We start from the raw sequence: 5,957 nt of genomic DNA, 5'->3' as shown, positions 1-5,957 counted from the left end.
ATCCATGATGTGAGAGGTTTCCAGAGACACCAGCAAACACAAATCCAGCTTGATTTAGAATTAAACATCCAAATCACCACAATAATTGTATTTAAAAAATTTTTGCAGCCAGTGCATAGAGGGTCACTCTGTGTTACAAAGCTACTACTGTCGCTCAAATGAAACTGGACCATTTCTGCTGGGGTGTACCTGATTGCTTGTGTGAACAAAGGTTTCAGAAAGCAATCTCTATATAAGAGGCAGGCTAACAGATAATGAGTGATGTATTCCACCTGAGGCTGACCACAAATACAAGGTTTGTCTGCATATGGAACCTAGTTGCAGTGACTGTCCAAGACTATAGTGGGAAATAAAGGCATTTCTTAAGGAAGCTGGTGAGAGTTTGGTCAGATAACTAGCTCTAAAATGCTCTTTTTCTCAAGAGTGGATACCAAGGGGGAAAGTTGGTGTTTCTAATTAGTTGCAGATCCCTTCTGGATTTTGCCCAGGAGAGTCAATCCCTTAGTTGACACTTATTCAAGGTCAAAGCAGAGCTCCGTTCTGGAATGTAATAATAGTCTAAAATATCTTGACAAGCTGCTTTCCAGAGTTGGGTACCATCCAATTCCAGATAGCCCAGAGCAGGAAACTGCTCAATAGGCACAGCAGCAATTTTTAAAAATATATACTTTAATTGAATGCAGTCCACTCTTGCCTTAATTGTTGGCCACCTGGATTCTGTACAAAGAAGAGCGGCTGACATTCCTGGTGGTAGCAAGTACAGCTTATGGGGGGCGGGGATTTGCAGTTACCAAAACTTTGATGCAGTTTGAATCAGAGCCCCAATTTTCAACACCATAGAGCAGGGGTAGGCAAACTAAGGCCCTGGGGCCGGATCCGGCCCAATTGCCTTCTAAATCCAGCGTGCGGACAGTCCAGGAATCAATGTGTTTTTACATGAGTAGAATATGTGTTTTTATTTAAAATGCATCGCTGGGTTATTTGTGAGGCATAGGAATTCGTTCATTCCCCCCCCCCCAAAAAAAAATATATATATAGTCCGGTCCCCCACCAAGGTCTGAGGGACAGTAGACCGGCCCCCTGCTGAAAAAGTTTGCTGACCTCTGCCATAGAGCATTTAGGTAAGCTATCAAATATCTTTAGGGCAGGTTCTATCAGCTGCCCCCCCCCCCAGAACTTCATCAGTGCCCCTATGGTTTTCTGAGCCTTTACATCCACTGTCTCCATATGACACTACCAACAGAGGGTTTCATTTCAGAGTACACCCAGGTATCTAAATGAGCGAGTTTGTTTCATAGCTTGCTGATCACAGCACCATCTATACCTATGACTGTGTCTGCCAAAATCACAGTCTTGATCTTGGAGTAATTTAAAGGTAGGCTTTCCTGTTAACAGTATGTGCTGAACACCTCCAATATATTTTTGAGGCTCAACCGAGAAAGAGAGAGGAGCACTAAATCATCTGCATACATCAAGATTGAGATCTTTCTGTTCCTAATTGCTGGAGAGAAGGAGTTTGCGTTGGCTAAATATGGCACCAAATCATTAATATAAAAGCTAAAAAGAGTGGGAGCCAGAATGCAACCTTGCTTCACTCCTCACAACATTTTAAAAGCATCAGCCGTACCACCATTTAAGCCTACTTTGGCCCTCATTTCTGTGTTTCTGTTTCTTGGCTCAATAGCAGAAGTCTTGACAATCTGAAATTTCTCCCATAGTCTATTTTGATTAATTGTCAAATGTAGCAGAAATATCAATAAAGGCTACATATAGAGTATTCTTAATGTTTTTACTATATTTTCTTATAATATGGTTCAATGCAAAGCATTGATCAATGGCACTGTGTCGCCCTCTGAACCCCACTTGATCTTCATGAATAATGCTGTTACTTTTCAAACAGTCTGATAATTTTTGAAAGAGATCCCATGCATATAGCTTTGAGGAAATGTCCAACAAGCTAATTAGCCGATAGTTTTGTGGATCATTCCTACCTCCTTTCTTATAAATCAGGAAAATAACACTCATTTTCCATCCAGAAGGAATTTGGCCTGCGTTGTTTATGGTGGCCAATAAGTCATCCATGATAGGCATCCACCATTCTATGTATTCCTAACCATGACTATTCAGAAATAAGTTCTAATCAGTTCAGTGGGGCTTATTCCCAGATAAGAGGGTTAAGATTGAAACCTTAATTGGGTACCAACCTTTGTTTAATCGTTATCATCCACTTCTAATAAAACCAATCAGAAAATGGAGGCATATATTTCCTCCTCCTGTAGTAAGTAACTACTTTTATTGAAGCGTTTGTTAACAAATTAGTAACTACTTCTACATCTTCAGAATTAATATATCCCTTAAGATAATTTAAAAGCTCAAGAACTAGAGAACTGCCGGGAACTTATATCCTTTCTCACCAATCACCAAAAAGGGTTAATCTTTTTACATATCAAAAAATATGCAAATAATCAGCATGCAAATCTCCATGGCATTGACGGTAATTTTAAGAAAGATTATAAATCAATTTCAGTTTAAATGCAGAGGCAAATGCAATTGATGTAGAGTATGTTCAAATTTGTGGCAATTAGATTCCTCCTTACATTATTATCCATCCATAGCTGACTCCATCTGGTAGCCTAAACTCTAAATTAAATTATTGATTCATTTATGATTGGCATGGAGATGCATCTTGATGTTCTTGGGGACAACAATACTCAACAACATTCAGGGAGCGGCAGGGAATAAACCCCACTTGTGGTTTTACCCTCACAGCAGCTTTGTGAGGTAGGCTGTGTCAGCCACTCCCTCTCTCAGCCTAACCCACCTCACAAAACTGCTGTGAGGGTAAAACCAACAAGTGGGGTTTATTTTCTCCTCCTCCCTCCCAATCCACTTTTCCTTTTGTGTCATGTCACAGCAAGTCTGACTGCTCCGGGAGCCTTATGTGGGCTAAAGGGTGAGATAAAAATGCTTTTAACGAACAAAATGGGAGAACCCTTGAGCCCACTGCCTTAAGCAACCTGGAAGATGATTGAGATACAAATATAATCATTAAATAAATTGGTGGGAGCACATTATTATTATTTCCACAGCACCTATACCACCGCTTGCCCAGCTGTCACTCATAAGTAAACCAGGACAGTTTATCTCATAGCATTGTCAGGGAGTGTAACAACGTGTCCTAAAAGAACCACCAAGGGAATGTCTATTTTTAACCATTACCTTTTTAAAAATTTAATTGACTTGTGGTCTTTTTCGTGCATTGGGCTGCTTTCAGAACCAAATGACGCATTACACGCAAATACATGTATTGAAGCCTCAGCGGCTGCTGCTTCAATACAAACACAGCTTTGGAAGGGGATGACCGGAGGCAGCTGGAATAACTAACTACCCCGTCCCCTGTTGATTTCCCCCGGGGGGGGGCACCTTTACACCAGTTGCCAATGTGTGCTGCGAGGAGTGTGATAGGGGAAAGCATACTGGGGAGTGACTTGGGGAAGCATCCAGCAGGAGAAGGATTAAGCATTCATAAGAACCTAATGTAATGGTTCTAGGGGGTTGCTCGTGCGTAAATCGACGCCACACCTGGCTGGGTTACCTGGGTGAACCCTTTCTGTCTGGACAGCCACTCACCCGTGGCTGTCTCAATCGCTGGCAGAATCCGTCAGTGGGCGTTTCTTGAATTTCTTCCAGCAAAGAAGCTCTTTGACGCCTAGTCGCCCCCTACTCTCCCTGTGCGGAAGCCTTCTGTGTGGGCAGCGGAGGACCCGTGCTCTCCCCGCTGGTCTCCGGCAAGGAGTCATGGAGCCACCTCGCCGATTCCCCCATCTGCCCCCCTTTCCACTGGTGCTACGCTGAATTCCTTCCCCAGAAGATGGGCTGCTTCTCTCCCTCCCGGGACGCTCTCCGGAACCCCTCTGGAGCCCTCCCTCTCCCTCTGGCTCCGATGGCAGCTCCCTGACACCTAATAAGAGCCCTGCTGGATCAGACCAAAGGCCCATCTAGGCAGGCATCCTGTCCGCACAGTGGCCAACCAGATGCTCACAGGAAGCCTGCAAGCAGGACCTAAGTGCCCCCACACTTTCCTCACCTGTGATTCTCAGGAACTGGCATTCAGAGGCGAACTGGCCTACTTCAGGGGGAAGTTATACATTTAATCAGTTTGAAAAATGTTTAGGGGTACTCTCATTTTTACTCAAGAAAATGACCGTTTCATAGTTCAAATCGGGAAAAATAAATACAGTAAATGGACAAAGGTACAAAGAACATGCATTAACTCATATCACACAGCTGACAGATTACAGTAATTTCCACATTGGCATGAGGTTCTGTGCACTAACACACTTCTGTCTGAGACTCAGGAAACACTGGGAAAGGAAAGGAAGTCACCATCGGAGGTGGTAACAATGAAACTGACCAATCACCGTGCTAGATTCCAACTCCTACTTCACACATTAAACGCCTGCTTCTGTCTGAGACTCAGGAAACACCGTGAAAGGAAATGAGGCCGCCATTGGGGGTAGCAACAGAACTGACGATTTACCATGCTAGAGAAGAAACTAAAAAAGTTATTTTTTTAGTTTCTTCTCCCGTCAGATTCACAAAATGTTTAGGGGTATGCGGACCCCTGCATCCCCCCAGAAAAAAGCACTGCATTTAATAAATAAACAAATGAAATACTGCCTCCTCAGACACTACTGACAGAACATATCCCTCGTGCTAGCAGCCACTTTCTCTTGTCTGTCCTGAATCTTTCAATGTTCAGCCGTGAATTCTAACAGTACAAGGAAGGGAGAGAAAAAACATTTCTACTCACATTCTCCACACCTAATTCAGTCAACTCACAACTTGAACATTTTAAACTTGAATTTGCTCAGTTTCAGTTTTACATGGTTGACAGCTGGCCAGCTGAAATTGCACAAATTAAATGCATACAGTGTGGAGAACTGAAAAGCTCTCCCTGAACTGGGTTTTCAGTGTGGAAAGAGCTTTAAAATGCTTCAACATTTTTTAAAATTTTAAATGTTTATTCAAACATTTGAAAAAATAGGATGCGTCCTGGAAAAAGAGGACACATGGCAACCCTATAAATTGTTTTTATTATCCAAATACAGTTATGGTTATTTTTTAACCTATTGTTTATCTTATAAACACATTCCAAATATAAAGGTAAAGGACCCCTGGACAGTTAAGTCCAGTCAAAGGCAACTATGGGGTTGCAGAGCTCATCTCGCTTTTCAGGCCAAGGAAGCCGGCGTTTGTCCACAGAAAGCTTTCCAGGTCATGTGACCAGCATGACAAAACCACTTCTGGCGTAATGGAAACCAGAGCGCACAAAGACACCGTTTACCTTCCTGCCACAGCAGTACCTATTTATCTACTTGCACTGGTGTGCTTTTGAACTGCTAGGTAGGCATGAGCTGGGACAGAGCAACAGCTCACCCCATTGTGTGGATTTGAACTGCCAACCTTCTGATCAGCAAGCCCAAGAGGCTTAACCTGTTTGTTTATCTTATAAACACATTCCAAATATATTATTATATTTGTCCATATAAAGTATATGTCTGCAAGCAATGAGTTGTGAATGTTGTCCTATCTTCAGTCCACTAACTAAAGGGGGCCATAGATTTATCTCAGACTTGCTTACTGGGCTCTGAGAGGTTCTCACGAGATCTCGGAAAGCCTCATGAGATCTCTCAGGAGCCTTCCAGATCCTGATAAGCAAGGTGGAGAACTTAAAATAAAAGCTGGCTCCAGAAAGGAAGGATGCTTGCATTGGGAAGTTACAAGTCGTTTGGATTGCATAGATGTGTTTTTTCCATATATGAGTCATCTCTCGAACATAACCCACACACAAGATGCAGGTTGACTGTGCACCTCTATCTTGCACTCCCATACTAACTTTTAAAAATATAAATAGAGAGCCCCAAATGTGGTGACGTTTTCTCATAGGCGGGGGT

Source organism: Podarcis gaigeae (genome assembly GCF_964106915.1).
Source record: "Podarcis gaigeae genome assembly, chromosome: 7".
Taxonomy (NCBI): domain Eukaryota; kingdom Metazoa; phylum Chordata; class Lepidosauria; order Squamata; family Lacertidae; genus Podarcis; species Podarcis gaigeae.
Note: the sequence above shows the minus strand (reverse complement) of the source record.